Source organism: Rhinolophus sinicus, linkage group LG15 (genome assembly GCF_036562045.2).
Source record: "Rhinolophus sinicus isolate RSC01 linkage group LG15, ASM3656204v1, whole genome shotgun sequence".
NCBI classification, from domain to species: Eukaryota; Metazoa; Chordata; class Mammalia; order Chiroptera; family Rhinolophidae; genus Rhinolophus; species Rhinolophus sinicus.
Window position 1 is genome coordinate 48,515,925 of NC_133764.1, and position 16,768 is coordinate 48,532,692.

General features: G+C 40.0%; 1 protein-coding gene across 5 annotated transcripts in view; it reads right to left on the reverse strand.

The window, feature by feature from the left end:
* Window positions 1-16,453, reverse strand: part of STAT3 (signal transducer and activator of transcription 3) — a 53,345-nt gene extending 36,892 nt beyond the window's left edge. For 2 of the 5 annotated variants that reach the window (XM_019747712.2, XM_019747713.2), the window contains exon 1: window positions 16,177-16,399. The gene's annotated coding sequence lies outside the window, so the exon portion shown is untranslated. Of the gene's footprint in view, window positions 1-15,664; window positions 15,821-16,176 lie in introns of those variants that run through there. The other 3 variants (XM_019747714.2, XM_019747710.2, XM_019747711.2) reach the window with 3 other exon arrangements.
* Window positions 16,454-16,768: the final 315 nt, after the last annotated feature.

A 16,768-nucleotide genomic window follows, 5' to 3' on the forward strand; every position in this document is an offset into this window, starting at 1 on the left:
ACCACTTGGATGAGTTAAGTTTATTGTGAGATATTCTCAAAGTGAAAGCACTAAGACCCAAACTAGAGTCAATAGTAAATCTCTTTACACAGTAAATCTATTGCCTGCTTTTCAGTGCTTTACCCTCAAGACACTTGGGCTCCAACCCAGTAACAAAAAACATCTGCTGTTGTTATTGTTTAAGAGCTCTTAAAATATATAAAATCCAACCTCCTCACTTTACATATGTGGAAACAGACCCCTGACACGAGCATCAAGAACAACATCCAATCGCTTCTTGACTTAGTCTAGGGGTTCATTCCACCCCATTATGACTTAAGAGGCAAGGAATGGATCAAGTCTTCAACTTTACAACTGAAAAAATATGGTTAGAGGGGAAGAAAAAGTCTGACCTCAAAGAGAAAGTCATCCATCCAGGCATAAAAATAGGGTCACAGTTGTTTGTCTCTTAAAGACAAGTATTTTGTCGTTGGGATTTTTTTTTTTTAATGTTTATCAAAAACTGTAACCTCAGGAGATAAAAATGCACAGAAACAAAATATATCATTTCCCAGAGGTTTTCTTTTCTCCCCCCCCACCAGTTTTATTGAGATACAATTGACATAGAATATTGTATTAGTTTTAGGTGTACAATACAATGATTTGATATGTATTGTGAAAAGCTTATCACAAAAGTTAACACCCACCAATTCACATAGTTACAAAGTTTTTTTCCTTGTGATGAGAACTTTTAAGGGCTACTCTCTTAGCAGCCTTCAAATATACAGTACAGTACTGTTAACTATGGTCACCATGCTATACATTACATCTCCATCTTAGACATTTTGTAGCCAACCTGTGACACCTAGAAGGCCACATGTAGAGGTGTCATCGGTTCATGGAACACTTGAGTACCTCTTTACCAGGTGCTTTGCTAAGCCCTGGAGAACACAGAATTGTTGAATTCATAGCCCCTATCAAAGCAAGAGGAATGCAACACTCTAGGGGGCACCCGTGGAACATGACTCCAAGAGAGCAAGGTGAATGGCGCTCCTGAGAGTCGTGTAATCTGGTCCCTATTGTCAAGGAAGGTACAGTTTGAAAGAAAAGTAGACCTATAGCAAGATAATTACATGAAAATGGAATGGTACTACATGAGAAGGCAGATACTTTACAAGGTATCATGGATGGATGGCAGATACGGTAATGCTACTGAGGAAAAGGTAGCCAGTCCAAGTAGAGGGGATGGCTGGTGCAAACACAGGAGTGCTCAAGAGAACATGGCATAGATCTTCTGGTTGGTTACACATGACCCAAAAGTCTACGAAAGTGACAGTAAAGCTGGGGCAATGGGTACAAACCCAGCAAGGACAAAGAATTGAAAATGAGATGACAGTGGACAAAAGATATCAATAAAATTCTGGAATCCAGAAAGTGGAGAGATGGTAAATGACCTAGCACAGCTGAGAAAACTGAACAATAAAGGCCTGCAGAAGGGATTTCCAATCAGAAATATACCGTATATCCCCAAAAAGCTCCAAGTTGGAGGTGGTAGGTATGGTTGAAAGCAGGGATGAAAGATTTAGCTGAAAACAGGAGAATTGGTTGAAAAATCTATACAGAGCATTTAGATTCCCCCAAATAACGACCTCTCTACAAACTCAGCAGGAGATAATACTTATTGTCTAGAGAAAGCTAAGTCTAGACTTGGGGACACCAGACACAGCGGAAAGAAAGTCACTGCACTAAAACAATCAAGATTAGGCCAGAAGATACACACATCAGCTCCCAGGACCCTGGCAGCCAGGGCCTCCCCCAATCACCCCACAGTGAAGCCCAACATAAAACAAACCCAACAAGCACATAAGGCCATTCAACTTTAAGAACTAAGAACGACTACACTTTTAAAGAAAACCCCCAACGAGAGAGAGACAGAGAGAGAAAAGAAAAAAGGAACGAACCCATATTCAGAGTACTTGAAGCAGACAAAAATCTCGCAAAACTGTAAATAATATCCTGAGAGACAAATTATACCCATCAAAAAGGAATACGATAAAAATGAAGATGAAAATGGCAACTGAAAAAAGTTCCTGAAATTGAAAATGACAGCCAGAATTACAAGTTAAATAGACGGGTTGAAAGATAAAGACAAAGAAATGTCCTAGAATGTAATCCACAGCAACAAAAAGATGGAAAACAGAGCAGAGGGGAAGTAAAAACAAAACAAAACAAAACTCAGATGGATCTGTGCAGCAGATCCAATTATCTGATCAACAGGATTCACAGACAAAGAGAAGGGGAAAATGCAAGGTGGCAATTAACAAAGAAACAAGAATTTCCCTTTCCAGATGGAAAAGAACCCATCTAGTATCCAATTCAACGAATGAAAATATGGTAAACCCACACTAAGGCACTTCTGGTAAAATTTCAGAACAGTGGGACTAAAGAAGTTATAGAAGCTTCCAGAGAAAAGAACCAGGTCTCTTGAAGAGGATCAGAAATCATAACAGCATCAGACTTTCGACACACTGCAGAATTCTAGGCCAATTGGGCCAAAAATGCCTTCAAAACCAAAAGCAAATGATTCAATGCCCACCCAAAGGATCATTCAGATATGAAGAGAGAATAAGATATTTCAGCTCAAAAAATTTACTTCCCATGCACCTTTTCCTGATATCGTATTACTAGAATATGTGCTTCAGCAAATGAAGCAGTGAAACCAGAAAGAGGAAGACATGGGAACCACAAAAAAGGGAATCCAACATAGCACAGTGGTAAAACGAGACCCAAATTGCAGCAGGACTCGGGGGGATGGGGCTTTGCCTAGGAAATAATGAATAGATTGTTGATGTGTTTAATTATTTGAAGTAAACTGCCAGGCATTTGAGAGAACTACTGGAATCTCCAGCGAAATTAGCAATAGGTATTAAGAAAAATCCAAGAAATTTTCAAAAATAATAATATGAACTCCAGGAAAAATCAAATATTTGTGTGTGAAAAGAAACAAAATCATAGTATACTCCTTGGCTTATCGGTGAACAGCATTTATTTAGTCAAAGTAAAATGCACTAGTGGTTTAAAAATTATGACGATTGTATTGTAAGGTATGGGAAGGAATAATGGTGATAAAAGAAATAAATCTTAACCAATGATAACAGGAAATTAAAATGTCTAAAAATTAGAGATATCAAAAATCGCAGGATAGGCTTATTACTTAGAAGCATGGACATAAATACCAGAAGAAAAAGCTAAATACTTTGAAAGTGGCTGTGTCTGGGATGCAGTATGTGAAAGTGAGGAGGGATGAAATAGACGACTTATTTTCAATATAAGCCTTTCAGTATTCTTCACATTCTAAATTATTTGTATACATTACTTGGATAAAATTTAAGACTATGTTTTAAAGTAGAATGCTGAATTCCAAAATAAAATAAAAATTAGGTATTTTATATTCTCTCGGAAGCAACCTCCTTATTCATTCGCCCATTTATTTATTCAAAAAAACATTCAATCTGGAACCAAGGGCAGGGTATGAGAGTGGGGAACAGGGCCGACAGGTCTCTGCCCTCCTTGAGATGGAGAAAGAGAAGTAAACAGGAAGATAATTAGCACTGGTGATAAGAGCAGTAAAGATAGGGCAGTGAGTGACTGAGGTCAGGTTAGCATACTTTAGATAATCAGGGAAGGCATCTTGGAGGAAGTAACGATTTGTTCTGACCTCCAAAGGAAAACAGACCTTTTTATGTTAAAATCTCAGCTTTGACTTTCCAGGACCAAAAAGACAGTGTAAATTAAAATCTTGAAATAGGCAGGCCTATGATTAGAGATTCTTTTAGGAGACTTGGCAGTTCCAACTCCTTACCAAGACCAAGCAAAGCCTTGTCTCCTGCCTAGAGTGGCTGTTCAACTAAAAATCCTTAGTAAGGGAAGTAAGTAAATCCATTTCCCCCTCACCCCACCCCTACCCTGTTATAGGCTGGCTTCTTCCCCCCTTTTTTGGTAAGATTCCATTCGATTTTTGCCTGTGAAGAGTTCCCTAATTTTCTTAAGAGCTCATTCGGTTTATCCAACATTTCTTGGTGTTTTGTGCAGGAGGGGTTTCAGGGTATCTAGTCTATCACAGAGTGGGAACAGAAGTCGGATGTGACAATGAAAGGAATTTAAGAGAACTTTAGAGGTAGAACCAATAGGACTTGCTGATAACTCGAAGAGAAGCATACATATGAGAAAACAGGGGAATTAAAGATATTCCTAGATTTTTAACTTGCTCAATGGGGTGATGCCATTTACTTAGATGAGGAATGTTGGGGAGAATGGCACAAGCTGGTGGTGAGAAAGTTTCAGAGTTATGTTTTGGACAAGATAAATAGGAGACACCTACAGGCTGTCCAAGGGGAAAGGTCAAGCAAGCAGCAGGATACAGGAACTGGGAGCCCAGGCACCTGGGTTGCCTGGATTGGAGGTACACCTTTGACAGTCATCAGGATGGTAGTTAAAACCAAAGTCATAGGGAGAGAATATTAAAATAGAGAAGAAAAGAGAGCCCCAGACAAGAGGCCTGAGACACTTCAACATTAGTCTTCAGGTAGATGATCAACCAGGAAAGGAAACTGGGAAACACCACTAATACTGAAAATGAGGGGAGTATGTTGCCACAGAAGCCAGGAAAAGAATGTTTTTACGTAAAAAAAGAGGTGTTCAACTGTGTCCGATACCACTAACAAGGGGAGCAAAACGGTGACAGAAAAGTAGTATCCATTCAATTTGGTAACGCAAAGACGACTGGTGACACTCCAGCCCACCATCCCTACTCCTTCCTTCAATTAAGTTAATGCTTCTGAACCCTAAGACAAAGCCACCAAGAAGTCCACAAAGGCACTCAAGCCACTCTTGTTACTTTCCTTCCTAGGATTCATCGCCTTAGAGGCTCTCAGGAACCCCTGGAAGGAAGACTACCTTCTCACTTTTGTCCCTTAAACTGACAAAAAAAAAAAAAAAGTGATTAAAAAGGGCCCAAGAAAAATGACCTCTAGAAACAGTGATTCTCCTCCCTCAAAAGACAGGAATCTTCACTATTTCTCCACTACTCCAATCCACGTTGGCTGAGCAATGTTCAGGTCTTAAAGAGAAATCAATATTCCACCCAGCATATTGTATGTAAGGGCAGCGAGAATAAACATAAAGACCAGCATCCAAGTCTGTGCTCTGGACTGTCGCCCTCTAGCCAGCCCTATCTAGACCCAGGAGAGTTTGAAGATTAAATTTAGGAGGGAAAGGGTACGTACTTCATTTCCTTGTCCCTGGTACACTAAACACAAACATCCCAAAGTTTGTCTCTGCATGAGCTTGAATTCTAGAAGAGAATTTTATGCCAGTTTAAGAAAGTTTTAAGGAGGAAAAATTAAATGTATCCAAAATATACAAAGAACTCCTAAAACGCTCTCAATAATAAGAAAACAAACCCAATTAAAAAAAATAGGCAAAAGAGCTGAACAGGCACCTCACTAAAGACATACAGAAGGCAGAAAGCATATAAAAAGATGCTCAATATCATATGCCATCAGGAAACTGCAAATTAAAACAACGAGATACCACTACACACCTAGAATGGCCAAAATCCAAAACACTGACAACACCAAATGCTGGTGAGGATGTGGAGTAACAGGAACTCTCATTTATTGCTGGTGGGATTGCACAATGGTACAGGCACTTTAGAAGAGTTTGGCAGTTTCTTACAAAACTAAACATACTCTAGCAATCACTTTCCTTGGCATTTACCCAAATGAGTTGAAAACTTATGTCTGCACAAAACCTGCACAGGAATGTTTATAGCAGCTTTATTCATAATTGCCAAACTTGGAAGCAATCGAGATGTCCTTCAACAGGTGAATGGATAAACAAACTGTGTTACACACAGACAATGGAACGTTATTTAGCAATAAGAAGAAATGAGCTATTAAACCACAAAAAGACATGGGGGATTTTGAATGAATGTCGCTAAGTGAAAGAAAGCAATCTGAAATGGCGCCATACTGCATGATTCCAACTCTATGACATTCTGAAAAAGATAAAACTATGGAGACAGTAAAAAATATCAGTGATTGCCAGGGGTTGGAGGAGGGATGGACAAGTGGAGCACAGGGGATGCTTAGGACAGTGAAACTATTCTGTATAACACTGTAATGGTAGATGCTCACCACTATACATTTGTCAAAATCCATAGCACATACCATAGAATGAACTCTAAAGCAAACTATGGACTTTCGTTAATAATAATGTACCAATATTGGCTTATCAATTATAACAAATGTACCATACTAATGCAAGATATTAATCATTGGAAAAACTGGGGGAGATAGCAAAGGAGGTGTAAGGGAACTTGCTGTACTTTCTGCTCAATTTTTCTGTAAATCTAAATCTGCTCTAAAAATATATAGTTTATTAACTTTTAAATGTATGAATCAACCTTTATGAAAAATAGTTTTAAAAGATAAATCTGACCCACAAAGTTTAAATGATATAAAAGATGAAAGATGAGCTATCTCCCAATTAGACAAGCTTTTCTATGAAAGTCTTATCAAAATGAATAATATACTTGAAAAAATAAATGACCTTGTTGTACATCACAGTTCTCTTCAGAGAATAGCTGATCTTATCCATTAGCATCTACACAACAGAAGGTTAAGAAAAGGCCCAATTACTCATGGAATTATCATATAAACCAAAAATGTAAGTGAGGTAATGGCCATGACTTAGAAAGAAAAAGAACACTTAAAAAATTATGAAGAAACATTATTCCAGTTTGCATTGGGTGTAGCTTAAGATCTAAATTCTAAAAATCACACCTATGCAGAACCTAACCTGAAGCATGAATTGACATTGGATTTTTTCAATCACTCAACCAAAGAGAATCCTGAATTGGCCAAGATAATGTAACAATCCTATCAAGTAGGTGGTTATTCCCACTTTACAGATAAGAACATAAAAGTTAACTGATCAGGCAGATAATGGTAGAGCCAAAACACAAACTTGGAGTCTTCAAACTCCAAGGCCAGCAGGGTCAAATTATCTGTTTTCAACTCTTATCTCTGTTGTATGATCTCTGACCAGTAAGAGAGCTTTACTCATTTTACATGTAATAAATTAAAGTTAACATTAGTACAAAGACATGTCTGAAATAGAACATTAATTCTTATAAAATTTAAAGACATATTATTTATCTAAATTGTCTATTTAAAGACAATTCTTAAATTGTCTTTAGAAAGTAATCCATGCAGTCAGAAAGTCTTAATATGTTCGTAGTGTACCGTGTTTCCCCAAAAATAAGACGTAGCCAGACAATCAACTCTAATGCGTCTTTTGGAGCAAAAATTAATAAGACCCAGTATTATATTTATTATATTATATTATATATTATTCCCAGTCTTGTAGTAAAAGAAGACTGGGTCTTATATTGATTTTTGCTCCAAAAGACGTATTAGAGCTGATTGTCCGGCTAGGTCTTATTTTCAGGGAAACACGGTATCAAAAACAAACAGGCTGGCCCAGTGACTCAGGTGGTTGGAGCGCCGTGCTCCTAACACCAAGGTCCCGGTTGGATTCCCACATGGGCCAGTGAGCTGCACCCTCTACAGCTAAGATTGTGAACAACAGCTTTCCCTAGAGCTGGGCTGCTGTGAGCAGCTGAAGGTTGGCGTGAGCTGCCATGTGCTGCCATGGGCTGCCAGCAGCCAGTGTGAGCCGCTGGCAGCCAGCAAGAGCTGCCGTGAGCGGCTGAGCGAAGACTGGCGACCGACTGCCTGGGGGGTGGAGGGGCAAGGCTCATAATATCAGCATCGGCCAGGGACTGTGTCCTACACAACTAGACTGAGAAACAACCACCTGAACTGGAGTGGGGGGACGGGGTAAGAGGCAGAAGAAGGGGAAAAACAAAACAAACAAAAAAACAAAACAGAATGAACATTATTTCAATTAAGTCATGATTGTTTTGATAGTTAAAATCCATCCTTGATTAATATGAAGAAGACTTCATAGTTTATGGTCCTTTAGAGCAGCATTTCTCAAACCAAGGACCATATGCATTAGAATACCTGGCTGCCTGTCAAAATGACCCTAGATCTACTAAATCAGACTCTCTGGAGTAGAACAATTAAATCTTTTCTTTTCTTTTTTTAACAAATACCTCCAGGGTTCTTATGTCAAAGGCTTTACACCAACAGGTCTCAAACCTTTTGCTCTCAGGACGTCTTTATATATTTAAAAATTGAGGACAAAGAGTTTTGTTTATGTAGGTTATATCTGTTAATATTTATATTAGATATTAAAACCAAGAAAAATTTTAAACATCATTAATTCATTTTAAAATAATAAACCTATTACATGTTAACAAATAACACTTCTATGAAAAATAGCTATATATTTTTTAAAATAGTGGAAAGAGTTGTTAAAGGTAATTTTAAGGTTTGGTAATTTCTCTTATGTCTAGCTTAATAGAAGACAGTTGCATTCTCATATTTGCTTTTGCATTACATCTATTGCAGAATATTGTTTAGGTGGAAGTATATGAAGAAAATTTGACCTCACACCAGTTAGAAAAGGGAGGACTGTATCTTAATAGCCTTTTCAGATAATTTTGGATATTATTCTTTAATACTACACCAAAACTCGACAAGTGATAGTTTTTAACAGTTAGATGCAATGTGGAATCTGAAACCTAACCAATGAACTTTTCATATTCAGTTACATTAAGAAACATTAGTCTAGACACACACTGGGGTTTCATGTAATGAGGTAGCTAGACTTCTCCCCAGATTAAAGTTTAAGTTTATGGGGGGAAATGTGCACTCTGCTAACTGAAAAGCTGTATTTCTAAACAGTATGCATATTATGATTAGAACATTAAAAGTATATACATATGGATTTATTCATATGTCCTGAACACAAATATGATATTTACATTGTTTGCTGTCTTTAGATTCTGCAAATAATTTATGCCTATTATTAGATTGATTAAATAAATTATAATATCCATAACCTAGAACATTACTATGCAGACCTTTAAAACATGAGGCGGACATAAACATATTTACATGGAGTGTTTTCTAAGATAAAGTGACAAAAGCAAGATATGGAGTTATTGTGTATAATTTGCTACAATCTGTGGAACATAAAAAAGAGAAAGAATATATTTGCATGTGTACACATGAAATTACTCTGAAAAGATAAGAAACAGGTTAACTAGCTGTCCCTGGGGAAGAGAGTTCAGAGGACAAGGTGAGATTTCCCACTTACTACACACCTTTTTGTACTGATTACATTTTTTTTGCTAAAGTATTGTTTTCACACTAAAAAACAAAACAAAACTGGAGTCTGGAACTGAAAAGCAAAACTGGTAGATTCTTGCTACAAATCTGCGGTTAAGACTTGCATTCGTCTTTCCCAGGGAAAGGGGAAGCAGTGTAATCCAGACACTGTAGAGGTCTTCTCTGTCCCCCACCTCAAGCATCATTCTCCATTACTTGGAAAATATTCTACTGGGTATAAAAGAACAGTACTCTCATTGTAAAGTTCAGAGTAAACTGAGGTAGAAGCCTATGAAATCACACAGCTGTATACAGGATACTGCTGACCCAGGACACCTCAGATATGTCTACAGAAACAGAACTTTATTTTTTTAATTAACAAACTTTACTTTTTAAAGCAGTTTTAGGTTCAAAACAAAATTGAGCGGAAAGTACATTGCTCCCATAAGCCCCCTGTCTCCCAACAGGCACAACCTCCCCCTCTATGGACATCAGGCACCACAGAGGTACATTTGAGAAACAGGAATCTTAGATGGCTCTATGATTCTTCCACATAGTAATTAGAACCCTAAAGTGTCCCACATGCTCCTACCCACTAACAGTCCTTTCTTATTTGTGCACTGTGATGCAAAGGGACAATGCCACATGGAATTAAGAATAAATATTGACATTTGGCTTCAGAATGCTTCAATTATTCCACCTGCCCCTATGCATTAGACAGTTACCATCCTAATTATGTTTTAGTTTGGTTAATATTTCAATAAATTTGCTTTCCTTGAACATATTGATAAAAAGAGGCCCAAATGCAAAACAGGTTTTGTCAGGCAGTCAGTCTGAGATTAAATATTTATTGTGTCTAAACCACAAGTAGAAAAAAAATTCAAAGGCCAACTATTTTAATGCTAACTCGATGCAATATTGCACTTTGGTTTCTAAGAGAGGTAATTACACAGCTAATATCTGGGTTTTGAGGTTTTAAGGATTACATTTGGGTGGATTGAGGGGGGAAGGAAGGGGAGAACAAAGTAAAAGTCTAATGCTTTTAGATTCTGTCAGAAAAACACTGTTTGCTAAGCAGCAAAACAAAATTAATATTAGAAAAGATGCGAAAAACATGCAGTTTAGCACATTTTCACCCCAGCAAGTGCTCAAATTCAGACGCAAGTCCTCTAATTCTTGTAAAAAGAATGAGAGGTCAGGACACCACAAACTAATAAAATCAATCAACAAAGCGGGAAAACAGGTGGTTAACACCAGACAAGGGTTTTCCTAAATTAGGCTCACCTTCGATAATCTAAATCAGTTTTCAGAAATGCCTTCTACAAAAACTACCCAAAGATCCCCCTAATAATTTGCACTCCTCCTCCACAATAGGGAAGCCATTTATTTACCAGAAGGTTTACTTTCTCTTTCAAGCGCTGCTGGCTTCCTCCTGCCCCACATACGGCCAACAGGCAACTGGAAGGCCTTTCCTTTCCAGCCTTCCCCGATCCCAGCCTGGAGAGCTGGTGTGCAAGAACCTGTTTCACAGAGAAGCTGTGTGCTTCTTCACCACAAGGTTATTTTGAATACAGATGCGTTTGCAAAGCAAAGTTACAGGATAGGAAAATAAAACTCTACTCCAATGAAAACGCATGCATACACACATGTACATGTACACACACACACACACACACACACACACACACAGATGAGAAGGGACAAATCATCCCAGTCTCGTACAGACCATTCACTCCGCCTCACCCCCAAACTGTACACTGTCACACCCTCCTACCCCTCAAACTTTCAATATTATCTGTACTTTTTACGTCATAAGGAACTCCAAGGGACTGTTCAAATTCCTAAGTGGTAACAAATGTTTAACGTGTTGAATATTGCTTAAAATAAATGGTCTGCAATCATGAAAGATGCAGAGAGACTTCTCACCTGGACATTCGTATAAACAGGAATTTTCAGTTTGCCTTGCCTATTCCTTTTGCAAGATGGCCTCCCTTTCCTCCTCCACAATGCAAATGCCCCTGGTCCCTCTTCATTTAGTATTTTCCTATTAGGTTAGAATCTCCCAGTTACTCCTTCTTTCCTTTGGGTCATTAATGGCTACTATGAAAATCGTAACTTCCCTGACTTTGTAATTAGATACTGCAGTTTTTAATAATATTAATTTTTAGCACTCATGTGTTAGCTATCTGCCGGGCACTGTGCAAAGTACTTTACGTACATTACCTTTCTTATTCCTCACAACTCCTCTCCTGCATTTCATGGAGAGAGAAACTGAAAGCCAGAGAAGTTCAAGCAACTGACCCAAGGTCTAAGAGGTAGTGGAGGGAGATTAAAGCCGAAGGAGTCTGACCTCAGAGCCCATTCTTTCACCCCTTCAGCAACTGTGGACCGTGAAACCCTCACACACACACACCGCCCAAGCGTAAACCCTACAGTAATGGTTACCATAAAAAAGCTCAAAATGTAAGTTCCTTGTTCCATGTAGTTAAAAAGTCAAAGGTCAGGTAAAAGTTCACTGATAAGAAAAGTCATTTATTCTTATGGATGGGGTAACAGAAAAGAGAATCAGATAATCCAAACCTTATTTTATTTGGGGGGCATATGTGCCTTCCCTATTATTCTTTTTATTAGACTGTGAAATAGGAATTTGCAATAAATATGTCCAAGATAAACTAGTAAGTAGAAAAAGCTGTAAACAATCTGGAGAAATACCAAACTATGAATAGGATATATATACAGTATACTAGCTTACATTTCTACAGATTTAAATTTTTTTTACAGTAGCATGTATTACTTTTGTAAACAGGACAAAAAACTCATTTTAATGACCTCTGAATCCAATTATTAACAGAATAGAAAGGATAAGAGCTGTGGCTCCACAGCTTCCTTTCCCCTCAGTTTAGTTCTCTTAAATTAAGAACTTCCACTTAAAGCTCCCTAACTGCACTATGCTGTTTCAAGCCTCTACTCTCCTGTTCCCAACTGTTTGCAGTTCAATTTTAATTCTTATTCATCCTACAAAACCCTGTTCAAGGGTTCCCATCTGAAATAGCCCCTGTATGATAAAGCCTTTTTCTCACCCCGTCAATCTCTTCAACTGGATATTTAATAAGAACTTACGTTTCTGGAGTCCTTACTGTGTGCCAGGCATGCTAAGCTGCCTGTATTTTACCTATATTATTTCATTGAATCGTCAACAGCCCTAGGAAACAGATAGTGTTATCTTCTCCTCTGACAGATAAGAGAACTGATTCTCAGATTCTGACTAGGAAGTGGCAGATCCGGGAGCCAATCCCAGATCTGTTTGACTCCAGAGTCTGAGCCTAAACCACTGTTCTGTCATCTACCCCGCCTTAAGTCCATACAGACACAGCACACCCCCTGGTCCCCACAATGCCTCCAGTTCTGTGAAAACAGGGAACATGTTTCATTATCCTCGGATCCTGCTTAGCACAATAACTGGCTCTTAATATATGTTTGCTGATTTGAACTAAGAGTTGTGATAATCCTAACATGATACATGAGAACTGACCATAATAGAAATTCATTCTACCATATGCTATTCCCTTTAAAAACTGGAGTCATTCCAAACAATTCACCACCAAAGTATCATCTTGCCATCCTGACTAAAGTGCACCATAGTAAAGCCAGGTTCCTAGCAACAAATAATGTAACCACAATATTCCTTTTTTTTTCACCATAACCAGTAAAGACTAAAACAGCCAAGATGTCATCCTGCTGGACTTCACCAAGGTTGCCCAGGACACCAGGAGTTCTTCAGGATTTGGGGGTGTTCTTCAAGGGCTCTTTAGCTGATTTTTATGAATAGCCCAAAAGTTATACTAAAATTTTTAAAATATGGAAGACATAAAATGTGAGTGGTCCATTTGCAGCCAATTAAAAATCCTCAAAAAACAAACAAACAATTCTTCACTTAACCCACACAAATCCAAAAAATCGGGACACTGCCCTTTGGATGCTGGCCTAGTGTATAAAGTCAAGCTCAATGATGACTCCACTAGGGCAGAGGCCATGTGCACTGATTTACTTTGGACAAATTAACCAACCCCGGGAACATGCCTGCCGCATAGTAGGTACTCCATAATTAAACACCAGTATTCCGCCTCAAAAAATCTTTCAAAGCTTCCCCTACAAAAAGTCAAAACTGAAAATCCTTGGTCTTGCATTCAGGACCTCTTATAAGTAGGCACACCTTCTCTCCTACTTACCTTCCTAATCTACCAGGATTTTGTTTGTGCTATACCACCATACCGCCTCACCCCTAATTCTTTATACCTATCAAATTCCAACCATTACTTGGGACCCAGACCAAATTTCTCCTTTGGCAAGATTACTTCCTAGACAATTCCAGGTCTTGTGACCTCTCCTTCCTCTAAAACCTGTAGCGCTTAGTGCAGCACTCTGCAAAATAACTTTCCACGATAATGGATATATTCCATGTCTGTGCTATATGTTTTCATTTTTCTTTTAATATACAATAGCTACCTTGCTAGAGATCATAGGCTTAATGTCTCATCATCTCTTTGAGGACAACATGTTGCATTGTATGGATAAAACATTTATCAAGTCACCTCAGTAGACTGCAAGTTCTGTCAACAAGGCATCTTATCTTCACAGCAACTTTCACTAAGTTGCAAAAAGTAAACATTTGTACACCACCTCTGAGAAAACTATAAGGTGAAAATGTGCTAGACTGTGCCTGGAATAGTCACTACCTCTGCCCCATCTCACATCTGAATGTCAAGACAGGCACAGGCAGGGAGGAGAAAGCAACTTTCTAGAGACATAAATGACCACTGATCAAGCCACAAGGCACTTTGGTTTAAATAACATTTAGGTCACGACTGTCCTTCACCTACAAACTTGCCTAAATAAATATCTCTTTCCATTAGCAAATAGCTAAATTCTGATGGTAAATTATGCTGACTAAAAAGTTAGTTACTTCCCAAGTTAAACAGCACAGTTAGATAGAAAAATAACCTAAGCGAACCCTATTGGTACTTTTTTTCTCCTGTTTATTACGTATCTCCTATGGGGTAGGACAGCCAATTGGTGGTATTTCACTGTCCAGGTATATGTTAGAATTTCACTGACAGCTTTCCCAACAGGGACTACACTCACTCTAAATCAAGACCAATATTTAAGCATAGTCAAAAGAGCACAAAATGTACAGGTGTGAGTTCCACCACTATGGCAAGTATCTTGTTTCTTTGCCTCAATTTTCTTACCCACAAAATAGAATTAATGTTACAGGAACTATCTATGCCTTGTGGGTCAAGTCATAACTGTGGATATTTCTAAATGATTATTCTTCCCCAAAGAACTACATATAAAACTAAAAGATTAATAAATTTGCTATAGTTCTTTGTGGAAGGTGTGCTAACAAATACAGACTAAGATCAACCCTCCAACATCTTCTACAATTTTTTTGTATTTCACGCTTCTTTCTCCCATCCCACTATGCAAATATCTGAGCAAAAATTCTGCTAGTACTCCAGCAGATTCTGCTAGGACTCTGGCACATGTAATAAGGAAATAAATGTGTTGATACAGGCAACACAGATGTTTAGTATAAAATAAAATAGAAAATTGACTGAATCAAGTCATAACACAATCTAAATCCACATTTAAAAGACTGAGATGATTCACTATTCTGATTTATTCAAACCAATGCTTTATCAGCACAACTAGGCAAAAAGTTACAACCCATTCACAGAATATACCCTTTAGATACACACAATAAAAACCAGCAGACACACATTATGTACATTTTTAATAAGAAGAAGTGTTGTCAACACCATACACCCACTTGATATAAACACAGAGGGATGTGTACTAAACATGGAAAAAGCAACTTGAGTAACAGTATGAATTCTGCTAACTTAAGACCAACCACACCCCCCAAACACAGGTAAAGTTTGCACACATGGCTTCACCAAGGCCAGCCTGTCTTTGTTTCCCTCTCCTCTGCATTTACCCAAGATCTTGGCTCGGAGACAGAAAACTCCCACTCTCGATTGGTGCATTCTGCCCTATGCAATTAAGCAACACCACAACCCAGTAAACGCAAGGTCTCAATTATTTATTTTCTGGCCGAGTTTACCAGGTGTTTATAAAAGAACAATGTCAAGGAGAAGAGAGGTGTATTTCTCTCCAGAGCTGGCTTGATTGGAGGGGGAGGGGTATTTTGTTTTAGAAGGGGGAGGAGGGAAGCAGGGCTTAACGTTGAAAAAGACAGGAGGGAATTTAGAAAGAGTACACAAGACTGCCAATTTCCCTACAGGAAACTTGATTCTTATGCAATAATCCTACCCAGAACCAACCAGCTTGTGAGACCGTAGGAGGAAGACACCTATTCTTACCTCCAAAGGGGCAAAGCTGGCTCCTAAAGGAGCGAGAACACCGCAAGGCCGAGGAAGTGGCTGGGGGGGAAGGCTCTTTTCAACCCCCCCCCCACCTCCCCGTGATCTCCGCCGGCGTGACAGTCGCTCCTGTGGCCAGAACGTCCCCGGAGCCCCAGAGAGCAGGAAGTCGGGGGGCTGTCCCTCATTCCTGCCACCCCCACCCTAGAGTGCTCTCGTCCCACGGTCCTCCCCCTCGAGCCCATTCTCTCTTCCTCGGCGCCTCCCCCTTCTTTGAAGAACGAAACTTCCTTCCAGCGCCCCCTGTCCCTTCAGAGGCCCGCTCCTGTCATCCCTAGGAGTTGTCCCTTCAGAGCGACTCTCCGTGTCTCTTTGTATCCCCCTGCCCCACTGAAGTTTCGATCCACAACTCCCCCAAACACCCCAGAAGCTCCCGGTCACTCCGGTGCCCCCGGGGTCCCCAGGCCTAGGAGCCGTAGGGGGAGCACGGCCCCACCCTTAACCCCCTTCACCTGTTTCTCCGGCTGAGGCCCGACAGGCCGGGGTGCGCTTGCGCCGGGGTGCGAGCCGCGGGGCTCCCTCGGTCCACTGGGTCCCTCCTGGCAGACGCTGAGAAAGCGCGCCGTGCGGGGGTGCTAGCCAAGGATCGGTTCGGGCTCACTCCCTCTGCCGCGAAGTCGGAACCCCAGGCTCTCCCAGTCTACGCCGCCGCAGCTCCGGAAATCTCTGAATTACAGCCCCTCCAGCCAATCCCCGCCCATCCTCAGCTTGGCCGCGACACGCCGTTCTGCATAATTCATGAGACGGCCAGTTTTCTCCGCCACCCAGAGGCCCTGGTGCATGTACGTACATCCGAACCCCCACCCACTGACCAATGAGGACAGCTTCTGGAAGGAAGGGCGGGGTCACACAAGGCTGGGAACGCCCCTTGATGGCTGTTCCGAAGGCTTAGTGCTCCTCCCTCCACAACAGCAGGGGAATTGCCAAGGACTTGGGCACAGAAGCTCGGGGGGAGGGAGGGAAGATGACCGGAATGTCCTGCTAAAAACTCAGCTGAGTTCCTGGCAGTGCGTGACGTCAAGACACTTTAAATGCCCCTGATGC